This window comes from Protomyctophum bolini (genome assembly GCF_963924005.1).
Source record: "Protomyctophum bolini genome assembly, chromosome: 10".
NCBI classification, from domain to species: domain Eukaryota; kingdom Metazoa; phylum Chordata; class Actinopteri; order Myctophiformes; family Myctophidae; genus Protomyctophum; species Protomyctophum bolini.
In genome coordinates, this window is record NC_137871.1 from 21,739,745 (window position 1) to 21,766,159 (window position 26,415).

Below are 26,415 nucleotides of genomic sequence, written 5' to 3' on the forward strand. Positions count from 1 at the left end.
CCCTGTACACTCAAGACGTGCTCCATATGTGACCAGGCCTCATCGAACCCTGTACACTCAAGACGTGCTCCATATGTGACCAGGCCTCATCGAACCCTGTACACTCAAGACGTGATGTATAGCTTATATGTATAGTTTCATTATAGATATTCCACTGTTACTTTCTTAGCTTACGCATGTTTCATGATAAATGTCTTTATGTGATGTATTCCCATGCTTTTTGTTCTTGCTTAATGTAAGTCGCTCTCGATTAAGAGCGTCTGCTAAATGCCTAAATTGTAAATTGTAAGACGTGCTCCATATGTGACCAGGCCTCATCGAACCCTGTACACTCAAGACGTGCTCCATATGTGACCAGGCCTCATCGAACCCTGTACACTCAAGACGTGCTCCATATGTGACCAGGCCTCATCGAACCCTGTACACTCAAGACGTGCTCCATATGTGACCAGGCCTCATCGAACCCTGTACACTCAAGACGTGCTCCATATGTGACCAGGCCTCATCGAACCCTGTACACTCAAGACGTGCTCCATATGTGACCAGGCCTCATCGAACCCTGTACACTCAAGACGTGCTCCATATGTGACCAGGCCTCATCGAACCCTGTACACTCAAGACGTGCTCCATATGTGACCAGGCCTCATCGAACCCTGTACACTCAAGACGTGCTCCATATGTGACCAGGCCTCATCGAACCCTGTACACTCAAGACGTGCTCCATATGTGACCAGGCCTCATCGAACCCTGTACACTCAAGACGTGCTCCATATGTGACCAGGCCTCATCGAACCCTGTACACTCAAGACGTGCTCCATATGTGACCAGGCCTCATCGAACCCTGTACACTCAAGACGTGCTCCATATGTGACCAGGCCTCATCGAACCCTGTACACTCAAGACGTGCTCCATATGTGACCAGGCCTCATCGAACCCTGTACACTCAAGACGTGCTCCATATGTGACCAGGCCTCATCGAACCCTGTACACTCAAGACGTGCTCCATATGTGACCAGGCCTCATCGAACCCTGTACACTCAAGACGTGCTCCATATGTGACCAGGCCTCATCGAACCCTGTACACTCAAGACGTGCTCCATATGTGACCAGGCCTCATCGAACCCTGTACACTCAAGACGTGCTCCATATGTGACCAGGCCTCATCGAACCCTGTACACTCAAGACGTGCTCCATATGTGACCAGGCCTCATCGAACCCTGTACACTCAAGACGTGCTCCATATGTGACCAGGCCTCATCGAACCCTGTACACTCAAGACGTGATGTATAGCTTATATGTATAGTTTCATTATAGATATTCCACTGTTACTTTCTTAGCTTACGCATGTTTCATGATAAATGTCTTTATGTGATGTATTCCCATGCTTTTTGTTCTTGCTTAATGTAAGTCGCTCTCGATTAAGAGCGTCTGCTAAATGCCTAAATTGTAAATTGTAAGACGTGCTCCATATGTGAACAGGCCTCATCGAACCCTGTACACTCAAGACGTGCTCCATATGTGACCAGGCCTCATCGAACCCTGTACACTCAAGACGTGCTCCATATGTGACCAGGCCTCATCGAACCCTGTACACTCAAGACGTGCTCCATATGTGACCAGGCCTCATCGAACCCTGTACACTCAAGACGTGCTCCATATGTGACCAGGCCTCATCGAACCCTGTACACTCAAGACGTGCTCCATATGTGACCAGGCCTCATCGAACCCTGTACACTCAAGACGTGCTCCATATGTGACCAGGCCTCATCGAACCCTGTACACTCAAGACGTGCTCCATATGTGACCAGGCCTCATCGAACCCTGTACACTCAAGACGTGCTCCATATGTGACCAGGCCTCATCGAACCCTGTACACTCAAGACGTGCTCCATATGTGACCAGGCCTCATCGAACCCTGTACACTCAAGACGTGCTCCATATGTGACCAGGCCTCATCGAACCCTGTACACTCAAGACGTGCTCCATATGTGACCAGGCCTCATCGAACCCTGTACACTCAAGACGTGCTCCATATGTGACCAGGCCTCATCGAACCCTGTACACTCAAGACGTGCTCCATATGTGACCAGGCCTCATCGAACCCTGTACACTCAAGACGTGCTCCATATGTGACCAGGCCTCATCGAACCCTGTACACTCAAGACGTGCTCCATATGTGACCAGGCCTCATCGAACCCTGTACACTCAAGACGTGCTCCATATGTGACCAGGCCTCATCGAACCCTGTACACTCAAGACGTGCTCCATATGTGACCAGGCCTCATCGAACCCTGTACACTCAAGACGTGCTCCATATGTGACCAGGCCTCATCGAACCCTGTACACTCAAGACGTGCTCCATATGTGACCAGGCCTCATCGAACCCTGTACACTCAAGACGTGCTCCATATGTGACCAGGCCTCATCGAACCCTGTACACTCAAGACGTGCTCCATATGTGACCAGGCCTCATCGAACCCTGTACACTCAAGACGTGCTCCATATGTGACCAGGCCTCATCGAACCCTGTACACTCAAGACGTGCTCCATATGTGACCAGGCCTCATCGAACCCTGTACACTCAAGACGTGCTCCATATGTGACCAGGCCTCATCGAACCCTGTACACTCAAGACGTGCTCCATATGTGACCAGGCCTCATCGAACCCTGTACACTCAAGACGTGCTCCATATGTGACCAGGCCTCATCGAACCCTGTACACTCAAGACGTGCTCCATATGTGACCAGGCCTCATCGAACCCTGTACACTCAAGACGTGCTCCATATGTGACCAGGCCTCATCGAACCCTGTACACTCAAGACGTGATGTATAGCTTATATGTATAGTTTCATTATAGATATTCCACTGTTACTTTCTTAGCTTACGCATGTTTCATGATAAATGTCTTTATGTGATGTATTCCCATGCTTTTTGTTCTTGCTTAATGTAAGTCGCTCTCGATTAAGAGCGTCTGCTAAATGCCTAAATTGTAAATTGTAAGACGTGCTCCATATGTGACCAGGCCTCATCGAACCCTGTACACTCAAGACGTGCTCCATATGTGACCAGGCCTCATCGAACCCTGTACACTCAAGACGTGCTCCATATGTGACCAGGCCTCATCGAACCCTGTACACTCAAGACGTGCTCCATATGTGACCAGGCCTCATCGAACCCTGTACACTCAAGACGTGCTCCATATGTGACCAGGCCTCATCGAACCCTGTACTCAAGACGTGCTCCATATGTGACCAGGCCTCATCGAACCCTGTACACTCAAGACGTGCTCCATATGTGACCAGGCCTCATCGAACCCTGTACACTCAAGACGTGCTCCATATGTGACCAGGCCTCATCGAACCCTGTACACTCAAGACGTGCTCCATATGTGACCAGGCCTCATCGAACCCTGTACACTCAAGACGTGCTCCATATGTGACCAGGCCTCATCGAACCCTGTACACAAGACGTGCTCCATATGTGACCAGGCCTCATCGAACCCTGTACACTCAAGACGTGCTCCATATGTGACCAGGCCTCATCGAACCCTGTACACTCAAGACGTGCTCCATATGTGACCAGGCCTCATCGAACCCTGTACACTCAAGACGTGCTCCATATGTGACCAGGCCTCATCGAACCCTGTACACTCAAGACGTGCTCCATATGTGACCAGGCCTCATCGAACCCTGTACACTCAAGACGTGCTCCATATGTGACCAGGCCTCATCGAACCCTGTACACTCAAGACGTGCTCCATATGTGACCAGGCCTCATCGAACCCTGTACACTCAAGACGTGCTCCATATGTGACCAGGCCTCATCGAACCCTGTACACTCAAGACGTGCTCCATATGTGACCAGGCCTCATCGAACCCTGTACACTCAAGACGTGCTCCATATGTGACCAGGCCTCATCGAACCCTGTACACTCAAGACGTGCTCCATATGTGACCAGGCCTCATCGAACCCTGTACACTCAAGACGTGCTCCATATGTGACCAGGCCTCATCGAACCCTGTACACTCAAGACGTGCTCCATATGTGACCAGGCCTCATCGAACCCTGTACACTCAAGACGTGCTCCATATGTGACCAGGCCTCATCGAACCCTGTACACTCAAGACGTGCTCCATATGTGACCAGGCCTCATCGAACCCTGTACACTCAAGACGTGCTCCATATGTGACCAGGCCTCATCGAACCCTGTACACTCAAGACGTGCTCCATATGTGACCAGGCCTCATCGAACCCTGTACACTCAAGACGTGCTCCATATGTGACCAGGCCTTATCGAACCCTGTACACTCAAGACGTGATGTATAGCTTCATTATAGATATTCCACTGTTACTTTCTTAGCTTACGCATGTTTCATGATAAATGTCTTTATGTGATGTATTCCCATGCTTTTTGTTCTTGCTTAATGTAAGTCGCTCTCGATTAAGAGCGTCTGCTAAATGCCTAAATTGTAAATTGTAAGACGTGCTCCATATGTGACCAGGCCTCATCGAACCCTGTACACTCAAGACGTGCTCCATATGTGACCAGGCCTCATCGAACCCTGTACACTCAAGACGTGCTCCATATGTGACCAGGCCTCATCGAACCCTGTACACTCAAGACGTGCTCCATATGTGACCAGGCCTCATCGAACCCTGTACACTCAAGACGTGCTCCATATGTGACCAGGCCTCATCGAACCCTGTACACTCAAGACGTGCTCCATATGTGACCAGGCCTCATCGAACCCTGTACACTCAAGACGTGCTCCATATGTGACCAGGCCTCATCGAACCCTGTACACTCAAGACGTGCTCCATATGTGACCAGGCCTCATCGAACCCTGTACACTCAAGACGTGCTCCATATGTGACCAGGCCTCATCGAACCCTGTACACTCAAGACGTGCTCCATATGTGACCAGGCCTCATCGAACCCTGTACACTCAAGACGTGCTCCATATGTGACCAGGCCTCATCGAACCCTGTACACTCAAGACGTGCTCCATATGTGACCAGGCCTCATCGAACCCTGTACACTCAAGACGTGCTCCATATGTGACCAGGCCTCATCGAACCCTGTACACTCAAGACGTGCTCCATATGTGACCAGGCCTCATCGAACCCTGTACACTCAAGACGTGCTCCATATGTGACCAGGCCTCATCGAACCCTGTACACTCAAGATGTGCTCCATATGTGACCAGGCCTCATCGAACCCTGTACACTCAAGACGTGCTCCATATGTGACCAGGCCTCATCGAACCCTGTACACTCAAGACGTGATGTATAGCTTATATGTATAGTTTCATTATAGATATTCCACTGTTACTTTCTTAGCTTACGCATGTTTCATGATAAATGTCTTTATGTGATGTATTCCCATGCTTTTTGTTCTTGCTTAATGTAAGTCGCTCTCGATTAAGAGCGTCTGCTAAATGCCTAAATTGTAAATTGTAAATTGTAAGACGTGCTCCATATGTGACCAGGCCTCATCGAACCCTGTACACTCAAGACGTGCTCCATATGTGACCAGGCCTCATCGAACCCTGTACACTCAAGACGTGCTCCATATGTGACCAGGCCTCATCGAACCCTGTACACTCAAGACGTGCTCCATATGTGACCAGGCCTCATCGAACCCTGTACACTCAAGACGTGCTCCATATGTGACCAGGCCTCATCGAACCCTGTACACTCAAGACGTGCTCCATATGTGACCAGGCCTCATCGAACCCTGTACACTCAAGACGTGCTCCATATGTGACCAGGCCTCATCGAACCCTGTACACTCAAGACGTGCTCCATATGTGACCAGGCCTCATCGAACCCTGTACACTCAAGACGTGATGTATAGCTTATATGTATAGTTTCATTATAGATATTCCACTGTTACTTTCTTAGCTTACGCATGTTTCATGATAAATGTCTTTATGTGATGTATTCCCATGCTTTTTGTTCTTGCTTAATGTAAGTAGCTCTCGATTAAGAGCGTCTGCTAAATGCCTAAATTGTAAATTGTAAGACGTGCTCCATATGTGACCAGGCCTCATCGAACCCTGTACACTCAAGACGTGCTCCATATGTGACCAGGCCTCATCGAACCCTGTACACTCAAGACGTGCTCCATATGTGACCAGGCCTCATCGAACCCTGTACACTCAAGACGTGCTCCATATGTGACCAGGCCTCATCGAACCCTGTACACTCAAGACGTGCTCCATATGTGACCAGGCCTCATCGAACCCTGTACACTCAAGACGTGCTCCATATGTGACCAGGCCTCATCGAACCCTGTACACTCAAGACGTGCTCCATATGTGACCAGGCCTCATCGAACCCTGTACACTCAAGACGTGCTCCATATGTGACCAGGCCTCATCGAACCCTGTACACTCAAGACGTGCTCCATATGTGACCAGGCCTCATCGAACCCTGTACACTCAAGACGTGCTCCATATGTGACCAGGCCTCATCGAACCCTGTACACTCAAGACGTGCTCCATATGTGACCAGGCCTCATCGAACCCTGTACACTCAAGACGTGCTCCATATGTGACCAGGCCTCATCGAACCCTGTACACTCAAGACGTGCTCCATATGTGACCAGGCCTCATCGAACCCTGTACACTCAAGACGTGCTCCATATGTGACCAGGCCTCATCGAACCCTGTACACTCAAGACGTGCTCCATATGTGACCAGGCCTCATCGAACCCTGTACACTCAAGACGTGCTCCATATGTGACCAGGCCTCATCGAACCCTGTACACTCAAGACGTGATGTATAGCTTATATGTATAGTTTCATTATAGATATTCCACTGTTACTTTCTTAGCTTACGCATGTTTCATGATAAATGTCTTTATGTGATGTATTCCCATGCTTTTTGTTCTTGCTTAATGTAAGTCGCTCTCGATTAAGAGCGTCTGCTAAATGCCTAAATTGTAAATTGTAAGACGTGCTCCATATGTGACCAGGCCTCATCGAACCCTGTACACTCAAGACGTGCTCCATATGTGACCAGGCCTCATCGAACCCTGTACACTCAAGACGTGCTCCATATGTGACCAGGCCTCATCGAACCCTGTACACTCAAGACGTGCTCCATATGTGACCAGGCCTCATCGAACCCTGTACACTCGACGTGCTCCATATGTGACCAGGCCTCATCGAACCCTGTACACTCAAGACGTGCTCCATATGTGACCAGGCCTCATCGAACCCTGTACACTCAAGACGTGCTCCATATGTGACCAGGCCTCATCGAACCCTGTACACTCAAGACGTGCTCCATATGTGACCAGGCCTCATCGAACCCTGTACACTCAAGACGTGCTCCATATGTGACCAGGCCTCATCGAACCCTGTACACTCAAGACGTGCTCCATATGTGACCAGGCCTCATCGAACCCTGTACACTCAAGACGTGCTCCATATGTGACCAGGCCTCATCGAACCCTGTACACTCAAGACGTGCTCCATATGTGACCAGGCCTCATCGAACCCTGTACACTCGAGACGTGCTCCATATGTGACCAGGCCTCATCGAACCCTGTACACTCGAGACGTGCTCCATATGTGACCAGGCCTCATCGAACCCTGTACACTCGAGACGTGCTCCATATGTGACCAGGCCTCATCGAACCCTGTACACTCGAGACGTGCTCCATATGTGACCAGGCCTCATCGAACCCTGTACACTCAAGACGTGCTCCATATGTGACCAGGCCTCATCGAACCCTGTACACTCAAGACGTGCTCCATATGTGACTAGGCCTCATCGAACCCTGTACACTCAAGACGTGCTCCATATGTGACCAGGCCTCATCGAACCCTGTACACTCGAGACGTGCTCCATATGTGACCAGGCCTCATCGAACCCTGTACACTCAAGACGTGCTCCATATGTGACCAGGCCTCATCGAACCCTGTACACTCAAGACGTGCTCCATATGTGACCAGGCCTCATCGAACCCTGTACACTCAAGACGTGCTCCATATGTGACCAGGCCTCATCGAACCCTGTACACTCAAGACGTGCTCCATATGTGACCAGGCCTCATCGAACCCTGTACACTCAAGACGTGATGTATAGCTTATATGTATAGTTTCATTATAGATATTCCACTGTTACTTTCTTAGCTTACGCATGTTTCATGATAAATGTCTTTATGTGATGTATTCCCATGCTTTTTGTTCTTGCTTAATGTAAGTCGCTCTCGATTAAGAGCGTCTGCTAAATGCCTAAATTGTAAATTGTAAATTGTAAGACGTGCTCCATATGTGACCAGGCCTCATCGAACCCTGTACACTCAAGACGTGCTCCATATGTGACCAGGCCTCATCGAACCCTGTACACTCAAGACGTGCTCCATATGTGACCAGGCCTCATCGAACCCTGTACACTCAAGACGTGATGTATAGCTTATATGTATAGTTTCATTATAGATATTCCACTGTTACTTTCTTAGCTTACGCATGTTTCATGATAAATGTCTTTATGTGATGTATTCCCATGCTTTTTGTTCTTGCTTAATGTAAGTCGCTCTCGATTAAGAGCGTCTGCTAAATGCCTAAATTGTAAATTGTAAGACGTGCTCCATATGTGACCAGGCCTCATCGAACCCTGTACACTCAAGACGTGCTCCATATGTGACCAGGCCTCATCGAACCCTGTACACTCAAGACGTGCTCCATATGTGACCAGGCCTCATCGAACCCTGTACACTCAAGACGTGCTCCATATGTGACCAGGCCTCATCGAACCCTGTACACTCAAGACGTGCTCCATATGTGACCAGGCCTCATCGAACCCTGTACACTCAAGACGTGCTCCATATGTGACCAGGCCTCATCGAACCCTGTACACTCAAGACGTGCTCCATATGTGACCAGGCCTCATCGAACCCTGTACACTCAAGACGTGCTCCATATGTGACCAGGCCTCATCGAACCCTGTACACTCAAGACGTGCTCCATATGTGACCAGGCCTCATCGAACCCTGTACACTCAAGACGTGCTCCATATGTGACCAGGCCTCATCGAACCCTGTACACTCAAGACGTGCTCCATATGTGACCAGGCCTCATCGAACCCTGTACACTCAAGACGTGCTCCATATGTGACCAGGCCTCATCGAACCCTGTACACTCAAGACGTGCTCCATATGTGACCAGGCCTCATCGAACCCTGTACACTCAAGACGTGCTCCATATGTGACCAGGCCTCATCGAACCCTGTACACTCAAGACGTGCTCCATATGTGACCAGGCCTCATCGAACCCTGTACACTCAAGACGTGCTCCATATGTGACCAGGCCTCATCGAACCCTGTACACTCAAGACGTGCTCCATATGTGACCAGGCCTCATCGAACCCTGTACACTCAAGACGTGCTCCATATGTGACCAGGCCTCATCGAACCCTGTACACTCAAGACGTGCTCCATATGTGACCAGGCCTCATCGAACCCTGTACACTCAAGACGTGCTCCATATGTGACCAGGCCTCATCGAACCCTGTACACTCAAGACGTGATGTATAGCTTATATGTATAGTTTCATTATAGATATTCCACTGTTACTTTCTTAGCTTACGCATGTTTCATGATAAATGTCTTTATGTGATGTATTCCCATGCTTTTTGTTCTTGCTTAATGTAAGTCGCTCTCGATTAAGAGCGTCTGCTAAATGCCTAAATTGTAAATTGTAAGACGTGCTCCATATGTGAACAGGCCTCATCGAACCCTGTACACTCAAGACGTGCTCCATATGTGACCAGGCCTCATCGAACCCTGTACACTCAAGACGTGCTCCATATGTGACCAGGCCTCATCGAACCCTGTACACTCAAGACGTGCTCCATATGTGACCAGGCCTCATCGAACCCTGTACACTCAAGACGTGCTCCATATGTGACCAGGCCTCATCGAACCCTGTACACTCAAGACGTGCTCCATATGTGACCAGGCCTCATCGAACCCTGTACACTCAAGACGTGCTCCATATGTGACCAGGCCTCATCGAACCCTGTACACTCAAGACGTGCTCCATATGTGACCAGGCCTCATCGAACCCTGTACACTCAAGACGTGCTCCATATGTGACCAGGCCTCATCGAACCCTGTACACTCAAGACGTGCTCCATATGTGACCAGGCCTCATCGAACCCTGTACACTCAAGACGTGCTCCATATGTGACCAGGCCTCATCGAACCCTGTACACTCAAGACGTGCTCCATATGTGACCAGGCCTCATCGAACCCTGTACACTCAAGACGTGCTCCATATGTGACCAGGCCTCATCGAACCCTGTACACTCAAGACGTGCTCCATATGTGACCAGGCCTCATCGAACCCTGTACACTCAAGACGTGCTCCATATGTGACCAGGCCTCATCGAACCCTGTACACTCAAGACGTGCTCCATATGTGACCAGGCCTCATCGAACCCTGTACACTCAATACGTGCTCCATATGTGACCAGGCCTCATCGAACCCTGTACACTCAAGACGTGCTCCATATGTGACCAGGCCTCATCGAACCCTGTACACTCAAGACGTGCTCCATATGTGACCAGGCCTCATCGAACCCTGTACACTCAAGACGTGCTCCATATGTGACCAGGCCTCATCGAACCCTGTACACTCAAGACGTGCTCCATATGTGACCAGGCCTCATCGAACCCTGTACACTCAAGACGTGCTCCATATGTGACCAGGCCTCATCGAACCCTGTACACTCAAGACGTGCTCCATATGTGACCAGGCCTCATCGAACCCTGTACACTCAAGACGTGCTCCATATGTGACCAGGCCTCATCGAACCCTGTACACTCAAGACGTGCTCCATATGTGACCAGGCCTCATCGAACCCTGTACACAAGACGTGCTCCATATGTGACCAGGCCTCATCGAACCCTGTACACTCAAGACGTGCTCCATATGTGACCAGGCCTCATCGAACCCTGTACACTCAAGACGTGCTCCATATGTGACCAGGCCTCATCGAACCCTGTACACTCAAGACGTGCTCCATATGTGACCAGGCCTCATCGAACCCTGTACACTCAAGACGTGCTCCATATGTGACCAGGCCTCATCGAACCCTGTACACTCAAGACGTGCTCCATATGTGACCAGGCCTCATCGAACCCTGTACACTCAAGACGTGATGTATAGCTTATATGTATAGTTTCATTATAGATATTCCACTGTTACTTTCTTAGCTTACGCATGTTTCATGATAAATGTCTTTATGTGATGTATTCCCATGCTTTTTGTTCTTGCTTAATGTAAGTCGCTCTCGATTAAGAGCGTCTGCTAAATGCCTAAATTGTAAATTGTAAGACGTGCTCCATATGTGACCAGGCCTCATCGAACCCTGTACACTCAAGACGTGCTCCATATGTGACCAGGCCTCATCGAACCCTGTACACTCAAGACGTGCTCCATATGTGACCAGGCCTCATCGAACCCTGTACACTCAAGACGTGCTCCATATGTGACCAGGCCTCATCGAACCCTGTACACTCAAGACGTGCTCCATATGTGACCAGGCCTCATCGAACCCTGTACTCAAGACGTGCTCCATATGTGACCAGGCCTCATCGAACCCTGTACACTCAAGACGTGCTCCATATGTGACCAGGCCTCATCGAACCCTGTACACTCAAGACGTGCTCCATATGTGACCAGGCCTCATCGAACCCTGTACACTCAAGACGTGCTCCATATGTGACCAGGCCTCATCGAACCCTGTACACTCAAGACGTGCTCCATATGTGACCAGGCCTCATCGAACCCTGTACACAAGACGTGCTCCATATGTGACCAGGCCTCATCGAACCCTGTACACTCAAGACGTGCTCCATATGTGACCAGGCCTCATCGAACCCTGTACACTCAAGACGTGCTCCATATGTGACCAGGCCTCATCGAACCCTGTACACTCAAGACGTGCTCCATATGTGACCAGGCCTCATCGAACCCTGTACACTCAAGACGTGCTCCATATGTGACCAGGCCTCATCGAACCCTGTACACTCAAGACGTGCTCCATATGTGACCAGGCCTCATCGAACCCTGTACACTCAAGACGTGCTCCATATGTGACCAGGCCTCATCGAACCCTGTACACTCAAGACGTGCTCCATATGTGACCAGGCCTCATCGAACCCTGTACACTCAAGACGTGCTCCATATGTGACCAGGCCTCATCGAACCCTGTACACTCAAGACGTGCTCCATATGTGACCAGGCCTCATCGAACCCTGTACACTCAAGACGTGCTCCATATGTGACCAGGCCTCATCGAACCCTGTACACTCAAGACGTGCTCCATATGTGACCAGGCCTCATCGAACCCTGTACACTCAAGACGTGCTCCATATGTGACCAGGCCTCATCGAACCCTGTACACTCAAGACGTGCTCCATATGTGACCAGGCCTCATCGAACCCTGTACACTCAAGACGTGCTCCATATGTGACCAGGCCTCATCGAACCCTGTACACTCAAGACGTGCTCCATATGTGACCAGGCCTCATCGAACCCTGTACACTCAAGACGTGCTCCATATGTGACCAGGCCTCATCGAACCCTGTACACTCAAGACGTGCTCCATATGTGACCAGGCCTCATCGAACCCTGTACACTCAAGACGTGCTCCATATGTGACCAGGCCTCATCGAACCCTGTACACTCAAGACGTGCTCCATATGTGACCAGGCCTCATCGAACCCTGTACACTCAAGACGTGCTCCATATGTGACCAGGCCTCATCGAACCCTGTACACTCAAGACGTGCTCCATATGTGACCAGGCCTCATCGAACCCTGTACACTCAAGACGTGCTCCATATGTGACCAGGCCTCATCGAACCCTGTACACTCAAGACGTGCTCCATATGTGACCAGGCCTCATCGAACCCTGTACACTCAAGACGTGCTCCATATGTGACCAGGCCTCATCGAACCCTGTACACTCAAGACGTGCTCCATATGTGACCAGGCCTCATCGAACCCTGTACACTCAAGACGTGCTCCATATGTGACCAGGCCTCATCGAACCCTGTACACTCAAGACGTGCTCCATATGTGACCAGGCCTCATCGAACCCTGTACACTCAAGACGTGCTCCATATGTGACCAGGCCTCATCGAACCCTGTACACTCAAGACGTGCTCCATATGTGACCAGGCCTCATCGAACCCTGTACACTCAAGACGTGCTCCATATGTGACCAGGCCTCATCGAACCCTGTACACTCAAGACGTGATGTATAGCTTCATTATAGATATTCCACTGTTACTTTCTTAGCTTACGCATGTTTCATGATAAATGTCTTTATGTGATGTATTCCCATGCTTTTTGTTCTTGCTTAATGTAAGTCGCTCTCGATTAAGAGCGTCTGCTAAATGCCTAAATTGTAAATTGTAAGACGTGCTCCATATGTGACCAGGCCTCATCGAACCCTGTACACTCAAGACGTGCTCCATATGTGACCAGGCCTCATCGAACCCTGTACACTCAAGACGTGCTCCATATGTGACCAGGCCTCATCGAACCCTGTACACTCAAGACGTGCTCCATATGTGACCAGGCCTCATCGAACCCTGTACACTCAAGACGTGCTCCATATGTGACCAGGCCTCATCGAACCCTGTACTCAAGACGTGCTCCATATGTGACCAGGCCTCATCGAACCCTGTACACTCAAGACGTGCTCCATATGTGACCAGGCCTCATCGAACCCTGTACACTCAAGACGTGCTCCATATGTGACCAGGCCTCATCGAACCCTGTACACTCAAGACGTGCTCCATATGTGACCAGGCCTCATCGAACCCTGTACACTCAAGACGTGCTCCATATGTGACCAGGCCTCATCGAACCCTGTACACTCAAGACGTGCTCCATATGTGACCAGGCCTCATCGAACCCTGTACACAAGACGTGCTCCATATGTGACCAGGCCTCATCGAACCCTGTACACTCAAGACGTGCTCCATATGTGACCAGGCCTCATCGAACCCTGTACACTCAAGACGTGCTCCATATGTGACCAGGCCTCATCGAACCCTGTACACTCAAGACGTGCTCCATATGTGACCAGGCCTCATCGAACCCTGTACACTCAAGACGTGCTCCATATGTGACCAGGCCTCATCGAACCCTGTACACTCAAGACGTGCTCCATATGTGACCAGGCCTCATCGAACCCTGTACACTCAAGACGTGCTCCATATGTGACCAGGCCTCATCGAACCCTGTACACTCAAGACGTGCTCCATATGTGACCAGGCCTCATCGAACCCTGTACACTCAAGACGTGCTCCATATGTGACCAGGCCTCATCGAACCCTGTACACTCAAGACGTGCTCCATATGTGACCAGGCCTCATCGAACCCTGTACACTCAAGACGTGCTCCATATGTGACCAGGCCTCATCGAACCCTGTACACTCAAGACGTGCTCCATATGTGACCAGGCCTCATCGAACCCTGTACACTCAAGACGTGCTCCATATGTGACCAGGCCTCATCGAACCCTGTACACTCAAGACGTGCTCCATATGTGACCAGGCCTCATCGAACCCTGTACACTCAAGACGTGCTCCATATGTGACCAGGCCTCATCGAACCCTGTACACTCAAGACGTGCTCCATATGTGACCAGGCCTCATCGAACCCTGTACACTCAAGACGTGCTCCATATGTGACCAGGCCTCATCGAACCCTGTACACTCAAGACGTGCTCCATATGTGACCAGGCCTCATCGAACCCTGTACACTCAAGACGTGCTCCATATGTGACCAGGCCTCATCGAACCCTGTACACTCAAGACGTGATGTATAGCTTATATGTATAGTTTCATTATAGATATTCCACTGTTACTTTCTTAGCTTACGCATGTTTCATGATGAATGTCTTTATGTGATGTATTCCCATGCTTTTTGTTCTTGCTTAATGTAAGTCGCTCTCGATTAAGAGCGTCTGCTAAATGCCTAAATTGTAAATTGTAAGACGTGCTCCATATGTGAACAGGCCTCATCGAACCCTGTACACTCAAGACGTGCTCCATATGTGACCAGGCCTCATCGAACCCTGTACACTCAAGACGTGCTCCATATGTGACCAGGCCTCATCGAACCCTGTACACTCAAGACGTGCTCCATATGTGACCAGGCCTCATCGAACCCTGTACACTCAAGACGTGCTCCATATGTGACCAGGCCTCATCGAACCCTGTACACTCAAGACGTGCTCCATATGTGACCAGGCCTCATCGAACCCTGTACACTCAAGACGTGCTCCATATGTGACCAGGCCTCATCGAACCCTGTACACAAGACGTGCTCCATATGTGACCAGGCCTCATCGAACCCTGTACACTCAAGACGTGCTCCATATGTGACCAGGCCTCATCGAACCCTGTACACTCAAGACGTGCTCCATATGTGACCAGGCCTCATCGAACCCTGTACACTCAAGACGTGCTCCATATGTGACCAGGCCTCATCGAACCCTGTACACTCAAGACGTGCTCCATATGTGACCAGGCCTCATCGAACCCTGTACACTCAAGACGTGCTCCATATGTGACCAGGCCTCATCGAACCCTGTACACTCAAGACGTGCTCCATATGTGACCAGGCCTCATCGAACCCTGTACACTCAAGACGTGCTCCATATGTGACCAGGCCTCATCGAACCCTGTACACTCAAGACGTGCTCCATATGTGACCAGGCCTCATCGAACCCTGTACACTCAAGACGTGCTCCATATGTGACCAGGCCTCATCGAACCCTGTACACTCAAGACGTGCTCCATATGTGACCAGGCCTCATCGAACCCTGTACACTCAAGACGTGCTCCATATGTGACCAGGCCTCATCGAACCCTGTACACTCAAGACGTGCTCCATATGTGACCAGGCCTCATCGAACCCTGTACACTCAAGACGTGCTCCATATGTGACCAGGCCTCATCGAACCCTGTACACTCAAGACGTGCTCCATATGTGACCAGGCCTCATCGAACCCTGTACACTCAAGACGTGCTCCATATGTGACCAGGCCTCATCGAACCCTGTACACTCAAGACGTGCTCCATATGTGACCAGGCCTCATCGAACCCTGTACACTCAAGACGTGCTCCATATGTGACCAGGCCTCATCGAACCCTGTACACTCAAGACGTGCTCCATATGTGACCAGGCCTCATCGAACCCTGTACACTCAAGACGTGATGTATAGCTTATATGTATAGTTTCATTATAGATATTCCACTGTTACTTTCTTAGCTTACGCATGTTTCATGATAAATGTCTTTATGTGATGTATTCCCATGCTTTTTGTTCTTGCTTAATGTAAGTCGCTCTCGATTAAGAGCGTCTGCTAAATGCCTAAATTGTAAATTGTAAGACGTGCTCCATATGTGAACAGGCCTCATCGAACCCTGTACACTCAAGACGTGCTCCATATGTGACCAGGCCTCATCGAACCCTGTACACTCAAGACGTGCTCCATATGTGACCAGGCCTCATCGAACCCTGTACACTCAAGACGTGCTCCATATGTGACCAGGCCTCATCGAACCCTGTACACTCAAGACGTGCTCCATATGTGACCAGGCCTCATCGAACCCTGTACACTCAAGACGTGCTCCATATGTGACCAGGCCTCATCGAACCCTGTACACTCAAGACGTGCTCCATATGTGACCAGGCCTCATCGAACCCTGTACACTCAAGACGTGCTCCATATGTGACCAGGCCTCATCGAACCCTGTACACTCAAGACGTGCTCCATATGTGACCAGGCCTCATCGAACCCTGTACACTCAAGACGTGCTCCATATGTGACCAGGCCTCATCGAACCCTGTACACTCAAGACGTGATGTATAGCTTATATGTATAGTTTCATTATAGATATTCCACTGTTACTTTCTTAGCTTACGCATGTTTCATGATAAATGTCTTTATGTGATGTATTCCCATGCTTTTTGTTCTTGCTTAATGTAAGTCGCTCTCGATTAAGAGCGTCTGCTAAATGCCTAAATTGTAAATTGTAAGACGTGCTCCATATGTGAACAGGCCTCATCGAACCCTGTACACTCAAGACGTGCTCCATATGTGACCAGGCCTCATCGAACCCTGTACACTCAAGACGTGCTCCATATGTGACCAGGCCTCATCGAACCCTGTACACTCAAGACGTGCTCCATATGTGACCAGGCCTTATCGAACCCTGTACACTCAAGACGTGCTCCATATGTGACCAGGCCTCATCGAACCCTGTACACTCAAGACGTGCTCCATATGTGACCAGGCCTCATCGAACCCTGTACACTCAAGACGTGCTCCATATGTGACCAGGCCTCATCGAACCCTGTACACTCAAGACGTGCTCCATATGTGACCAGGCCTCATCGAACCCTGTACACTCAAGACGTGCTCCATATGTGACCAGGCCTCATCGAACCCTGTACACTCAAGACGTGCTCCATATGTGACCAGGCCTCATCGAACCCTGTACACTCAAGACGTGCTCCATATGTGACCAGGCCTCATCGAACCCTGTACACTCAAGACGTGCTCCATATGTGACCAGGCCTCATCGAACCCTGTACACTCAAGACGTGCTCCATATGTGACCAGGCCTCATCGAACCCTGTACACTCAAGACGTGCTCCATATGTGACCAGGCCTCATCGAACCCTGTACACTCAAGACGTGCTCCATATGTGACCAGGCCTCATCGAACCCTGTACACTCAAGACGTGCTCCATATGTGACCAGGCCTCATCGAACCCTGTACACTCAAGACGTGCTCCATATGTGACCAGGCCTCATCGAACCCTGTACACTCAAGACGTGCTCCATATGTGACCAGGCCTCATCGAACCCTGTACACTCAAGACGTGCTCCATATGTGACCAGGCCTCATCGAACCCTGTACACTCAAGACGTGCTCCATATGTGACCAGGCCTCATCGAACCCTGTACACTCAAGACGTGCTCCATATGTGACCAGGCCTCATCGAACCCTGTACACTCAAGACGTGCTCCATATGTGACCAGGCCTCATCGAACCCTGTACACTCAAGACGTGCTCCATATGTGACCAGGCCTCATCGAACCCTGTACACTCAAGACGTGCTCCATATGTGACCAGGCCTCATCGAACCCTGTACACTCAAGACGTGCTCCATATGTGACCAGGCCTCATCGAACCCTGTACACTCAAGACGTGCTCCATATGTGACCAGGCCTCATCGAACCCTGTACACTCAAGACGTGCTCCATATGTGACCAGGCCTCATCGAACCCTGTACACTCAAGACGTGCTCCATATGTGACCAGGCCTCATCGAACCCTGTACACTCAAGACGTGCTCCATATGTGACCAGGCCTCATCGAACCCTGTACACTCAAGACGTGCTCCATATGTGACCAGGCCTCATCGAACCCTGTACACTCAAGACGTGCTCCATATGTGACCAGGCCTCATCGAACCCTGTACACTCAAGACGTGCTCCATATGTGACCAGGCCTCATCGAACCCTGTACACTCAAGACGTGCTCCATATGTGACCAGGCCTCATCGAACCCTGTACACTCAAGACGTGCTCCATATGTGACCAGGCCTCATCGAACCCTGTACACTCAAGACGTGCTCCATATGTGACCAGGCCTCATCGAACCCTGTACACTCAAGACGTGCTCCATATGTGACCAGGCCTCATCGAACCCTGTACACTCAAGACGTGCTCCATATGTGACCAGGCCTCATCGAACCCTGTACACTCAAGACGTGCTCCATATGTGACCAGGCCTCATCGAACCCTGTACACTCAAGACGTGATGTATAGCTTATATGTATAGTTTCATTATAGATATTCCACTGTTACTTTCTTAGCTTACGCATGTTTCATGATAAATGTCTTTATGTGATGTATTCCCATGCTTTTTGTTCTTGCTTAATGTAAGTCGCTCTCGATTAAGAGCGTCTGCTAAATGCCTAAATTGTAAATTGTAAGACGTGCTCCATATGTGACCAGGCCTCATCGAACCCTGTACACTCAAGACGTGCTCCATATGTGACCAGGCCTCATCGAACCCTGTACACTCAAGACGTGCTCCATATGTGACCAGGCCTCATCGAACCCTGTACACTCAAGACGTGCTCCATATGTGACCAGGCCTCATCGAACCCTGTACACTCAAGACGTGCTCCATATGTGACCAGGCCTCATCGAACCCTGTACTCAAGACGTGCTCCATATGTGACCAGGCCTCATCGAACCCTGTACACTCAAGACGTGCTCCATATGTGACCAGGCCTCATCGAACCCTGTACACTCAAGACGTGCTCCATATGTGACCAGGCCTCATCGAACCCTGTACACTCAAGACGTGCTCCATATGTGACCAGGCCTCATCGAACCCTGTACACTCAAGACGTGCTCCATATGTGACCAGGCCTCATCGAACCCTGTACACAAGACGTGCTCCATATGTGACCAGGCCTCATCGAACCCTGTACACTCAAGACGTGCTCCATATGTGACCAGGCCTCATCGAACCCTGTACACTCAAGACGTGCTCCATATGTGACCAGGCCTCATCGAACCCTGTACACTCAAGACGTGCTCCATATGTGACCAGGCCTCATCGAACCCTGTACACTCAAGACGTGCTCCATATGTGACCAGGCCTCATCGAACCCTGTACACTCAAGACGTGCTCCATATGTGACCAGGCCTCATCGAACCCTGTACACTCAAGACGTGCTCCATATGTGACCAGGCCTCATCGAACCCTGTACACTCAAGACGTGCTCCATATGTGACCAGGCCTCATCGAACCCTGTACACTCAAGACGTGCTCCATATGTGACCAGGCCTCATCGAACCCTGTACACTCAAGACGTGCTCCATATGTGACCAGGCCTCATCGAACCCTGTACACTCAAGACGTGCTCCATATGTGACCAGGCCTCATCGAACCCTGTACACTCAAGACGTGCTCCATATGTGACCAGGCCTCATCGAACCCTGTACACTCAAGACGTGCTCCATATGTGACCAGGCCTCATCGAACCCTGTACACTCAAGACGTGCTCCATATGTGACCAGGCCTCATCGAACCCTGTACACTCAAGACGTGCTCCATATGTGACCAGGCCTCATCGAACCCTGTACACTCAAGACGTGATGTATAGCTTATATGTATAGTTTCATTATAGATATTCCACTGTTACTTTCTTAGCTTACGCATGTTTCATGATAAATGTCTTTATGTGATGTATTCCCATGCTTTTTGTTCTTGCTTAATGTAAGTCGCTCTCGATTAAGAGCGTCTGCTAAATGCCTAAATTGTAAATTGTAAGACGTGCTCCATATGTGACCAGGCCTCATCGAACCCTGTACACTCAAGACGTGCTCCATATGTGACCAGGCCTCATCGAACCCTGTACACTCAAGACGTGCTCCATATGTGACCAGGCCTCATCGAACCCTGTACACTCAAGACGTGCTCCATATGTGACCAGGCCTCATCGAACCCTGTACACTCGACGTGCTCCATATGTGACCAGGCCTCATCGAACCCTGTACACTCAAGACGTGCTCCATATGTGACCAGGCCTCATCGAACCCTGTACACTCAAGACGTGCTCCATATGTGACCAGGCCTCATCGAACCCTGTACACTCAAGACGTGCTCCATATGTGACCAGGCCTCATCGAACCCTGTACACTCAAGACGTGCTCCATATGTGACCAGGCCTCATCGAACCCTGTACACTCAAGACGTGCTCCATATGTGACCAGGCCTCATCGAACCCTGTACACTCAAGACGTGCTCCATATGTGACCAGGCCTCATCGAACCCTGTACACTCAAGACGTGCTCCATATGTGACCAGGCCTCATCGAACCCTGTACACTCGAGACGTGCTCCATATGTGACCAGGCCTCATCGAACCCTGTACACTCGAGACGTGCTCCATATGTGACCAGGCCTCATCGAACCCTGTACACTCGAGACGTGCTCCATATGTGACCAGGCCTCATCGAACCCTGTACACTCGAGACGTGCTCCATATGTGACCAGGCCTCATCGAACCCTGTACACTCAAGACGTGCTCCATATGTGACCAGGCCTCATCGAACCCTGTACACTCAAGACGTGCTCCATATGTGACTAGGCCTCATCGAACCCTGTACACTCAAGACGTGCTCCATATGTGACCAGGCCTCATCGAACCCTGTACACTCGAGACGTGCTCCATATGTGACCAGGCCTCATCGAACCCTGTACACTCAAGACGTGCTCCATATGTGACCAGGCCTCATCGAACCCTGTACACTCAAGACGTGCTCCATATGTGACCAGGCCTCATCGAACCCTGTACACTCAAGACGTGCTCCATATGTGACCAGGCCTCATCGAACCCTGTACACTCAAGACGTGCTCCATATGTGACCAGGCCTCATCGAACCCTGTACACTCAAGACGTGATGTATAGCTTATATGTATAGTTTCATTATAGATATTCCACTGTTACTTTCTTAGCTTACGCATGTTTCATGATAAATGTCTTTATGTGATGTATTCCCATGCTTTTTGTTCTTGCTTAATGTAAGTCGCTCTCGATTAAGAGCGTCTGCTAAATGCCTAAATTGTAAATTGTAAATTGTAAGACGTGCTCCATATGTGACCAGGCCTCATCGAACCCTGTACACTCAAGACGTGCTCCATATGTGACCAGGCCTCATCGAACCCTGTACACTCAAGACGTGCTCCATATGTGACCAGGCCTCATCGAACCCTGTACACTCAAGACGTGATGTATAGCTTATATGTATAGTTTCATTATAGATATTCCACTGTTACTTTCTTAGCTTACGCATGTTTCATGATAAATGTCTTTATGTGATGTATTCCCATGCTTTTTGTTCTTGCTTAATGTAAGTCGCTCTCGATTAAGAGCGTCTGCTAAATGCCTAAATTGTAAATTGTAAGACGTGCTCCATATGTGACCAGGCCTCATCGAACCCTGTACACTCAAGACGTGCTCCATATGTGACCAGGCCTCATCGAACCCTGTACACTCAAGACGTGCTCCATATGTGACCAGGCCTCATCGAACCCTGTACACTCAAGACGTGCTCCATATGTGACCAGGCCTCATCGAACCCTGTACACTCAAGACGTGCTCCATATGTGACCAGGCCTCATCGAACCCTGTACACTCAAGACGTGCTCCATATGTGACCAGGCCTCATCGAACCCTGTACACTCAAGACGTGCTCCATATGTGACCAGGCCTCATCGAACCCTGTACACTCAAGACGTGCTCCATATGTGACCAGGCCTCATCGAACCCTGTACACTCAAGACGTGCTCCATATGTGACCAGGCCTCATCGAACCCTGTACACTCAAGACGTGCTCCATATGTGACCAGGCCTCATCGAACCCTGTACACTCAAGACGTGCTCCATATGTGACCAGGCCTCATCGAACCCTGTACACTCAAGACGTGCTCCATATGTGACCAGGCCTCATCGAACCCTGTACACTCAAGACGTGCTCCATATGTGACCAGGCCTCATCGAACCCTGTACACTCAAGACGTGCTCCATATGTGACCAGGCCTCATAAAACCCTGTACACTCAAGACGTGCTCCATATGTGACCAGGCCTCATCGAACCCTGTACACTCAAGACGTGCTCCATATGTGACCAGGCCTCATCGAACCCTGTACACTCAAGACGTGCTCCATATGTGACCAGGCCTCATCGAACCCTGTACACTCAAGACGTGCTCCATATGTGACCAGGCCTCATCGAACCCTGTACACTCAAGACGTGCTCCATATGTGACCAGGCCTCATCGAACCCTGTACACTCAAGACGTGCTCCATATGTGACCAGGCCTCATCGAACCCTGTACACTCAAGACGTGCTCCATATGTGACCAGGCCTCATCGAACCCTGTACACTCAAGACGTGATGTATAGCTTATATGTATAGTTTCATTATAGATATTCCACTGTTACTTTCTTAGCTTACGCATGTTTCATGATAAATGTCTTTATGTGATGTATTCCCATGCTTTTTGTTCTTGCTTAATGTAAGTCGCTCTCGATTAAGAGCGTCTGCTAAATGCCTAAATTGTAAATTGTAAGACGTGCTCCATATGTGAACAGGCCTCATCGAACCCTGTACACTCAAGACGTGCTCCATATGTGACCAGGCCTCATCGAACCCTGTACACTCAAGACGTGCTCCATATGTGACCAGGCCTCATCGAACCCTGTACACTCAAGACGTGCTCCATATGTGACCAGGCCTCATCGAACCCTGTACACTCAAGACGTGCTCCATATGTGACCAGGCCTCATCGAACCCTGTACACTCAAGACGTGCTCCATATGTGACCAGGCCTCATCGAACCCTGTACACTCAAGACGTGCTCCATATGTGACCAGGCCTCATCGAACCCTGTACACTCAAGACGTGCTCCATATGTGACCAGGCCTCATCGAACCCTGTACACTCAAGACGTGCTCCATATGTGACCAGGCCTCATCGAACCCTGTACACTCAAGACGTGCTCCATATGTGACCAGGCCTCATCGAACCCTGTACACTCAAGACGTGCTCCATATGTGACCAGGCCTCATCGAACCCTGTACACTCAAGACGTGCTCCATATGTGACCAGGCCTCATCGAACCCTGTACACTCAAGACGTGCTCCATATGTGACCAGGCCTCATCGAACCCTGTACACTCAAGACGTGCTCCATATGTGACCAGGCCTCATCGAACCCTGTACACTCAAGACGTGCTCCATATGTGACCAGGCCTCATCGAACCCTGTACACTCAAGACGTGCTCCATATGTGACCAGGCCTCATCGAACCCTGTACACTCAAGACGTGCTCCATATGTGACCAGGCCTCATCGAACCCTGTACACTCAAGACGTGCTCCATATGTGACCAGGCCTCATCGAACCCTGTACACTCAAGACGTGCTCCATATGTGACCAGGCCTCATCGAACCCTGTACACTCAAGACGTGCTCCATATGTGACCAGGCCTCATCGAACCCTGTACACTCAAGACGTGCTCCATATGTGACCAGGCCTCATCGAACCCTGTACACTCAAGACGTGCTCCATATGTGACCAGGCCTCATCGAACCCTGTACACTCAAGACGTGCTCCATATGTGACCAGGCCTCATCGAACCCTGTACACTCAAGACGTGCTCCATATGTGACCAGGCCTCATCGAACCCTGTACACTCAAGACGTGCTCCATATGTGACCAGGCCTCATCGAACCCTGTACACTCAAGACGTGCTCCATATGTGACCAGGCCTCATCGAACCCTGTACACTCAAGACGTGCTCCATATGTGACCAGGCCTCATCGAACCCTGTACACTCAAGACGTGCTCCATATGTGACCAGGCCTCATCGAACCCTGTACACTCAAGACGTGCTCCATATGTGACCAGGCCTCATCGAACCCTGTACACAAGACGTGCTCCATATGTGACCAGGCCTCATCGAACCCTGTACACTCAAGACGTGCTCCATATGTGACCAGGCCTCATCGAACCCTGTACACTCAAGACGTGCTCCATATGTGACCAGGCCTCATCGAACCCTGTACACTCAAGACGTGCTCCATATGTGACCAGGCCTCATCGAACCCTGTACACTCAAGACGTGCTCCATATGTGACCAGGCCTCATCGAACCCTGTACACTCAAGACGTGCTCCATATGTGACCAGGCCTCATCGAACCCTGTACACTCAAGACGTGCTCCATATGTGACCAGGCCTCATCGAACCCTGTACACTCAAGACGTGCTCCATATGTGACCAGGCCTCATCGAACCCTGTACACTCAAGACGTGCTCCATATGTGACCAGGCCTCATCGAACCCTGTACACTCAAGACGTGCTCCATATGTGACCAGGCCTCATCGAACCCTGTACACTCAAGACGTGCTCCATATGTGACCAGGCCTCATCGAACCCTGTACACTCAAGACGTGCTCCATATGTGACCAGGCCTCATCGAACCCTGTACACTCAAGACGTGCTCCATATGTGACCAGGCCTCATCGAACCCTGTACACTCAAGACGTGCTCCATATGTGACCAGGCCTCATCGAACCCTGTACACTCAAGACGTGCTCCATATGTGACCAGGCCTCATCGAACCCTGTACACTCAAGACGTGCTCCATATGTGACCAGGCCTCATCGAACCCTGTACACTCAAGACGTGCTCCATATGTGACCAGGCCTCATCGAACCCTGTACACTCAAGACGTGCTCCATATGTGACCAGGCCTCATCGAACCCTGTACACTCAAGACGTGCTCCATATGTGACCAGGCCTCATCGAACCCTGTACACTCAAGACGTGCTCCATATGTGACCAGGCCTCATCGAACCCTGTACACTCAAGACGTGCTCCATATGTGACCAGGCCTCATCGAACCCTGTACACTCAAGACGTGCTCCATATGTGACCAGGCCTCATCGAACCCTGTACACTCAAGACGTGCTCCATATGTGACCAGGCCTCATCGAACCCTGTACACTCAAGACGTGCTCCATATGTGACCAAGCCTCATCGAACCCTGTACACTCAAGACGTGCTCCATATGTGACCAGGCCTCATCGAACCCTGTACACTCAAGACGTGCTCCATATGTGACCAGGCCTCATCGAACCCTGTACACTCAAGACGTGCTCCATATGTGACCAGGCCTCATCGAACCCTGTACACTCAAGACGTGCTCCATATGTGACCAGGCCTCATCGAACCCTGTACACTCAAGACGTGCTCCATATGTGACCAGGCCTCATCGAACCCTGTACACTCAAGACGTGCTCCATATGTGACCAGGCCTCATCGAACCCTGTACACTCAAGACGTGCTCCATATGTGACCAGGCCTCATCGAACCCTGTACACTCAAGACGTGCTCCATATGTGACCAGGCCTCATCGAACCCTGTACACTCAAGACGTGCTCCATATGTGACCAGGCCTCATCGAACCCTGTACACTCAAGACGTGCTCCATATGTGACCAGGCCTCATCGAACCCTGTACACTCAAGACGTGCTCCATATGTGACCAGGCCTCATCGAACCCTGTACACTCAAGACGTGCTCCATATGTGACCAGGCCTCATCGAACCCTGTACACTCAAGACGTGCTCCATATGTGACCAGGCCTCATCGAACCCTGTACACTCAAGACGTGCTCCATATGTGACCAGGCCTCATCGAACCCTGTACACTCAAGACGTGATGTATAGCTTATATGTATAGTTTCATTATAGATATTCCACTGTTACTTTCTTAGCTT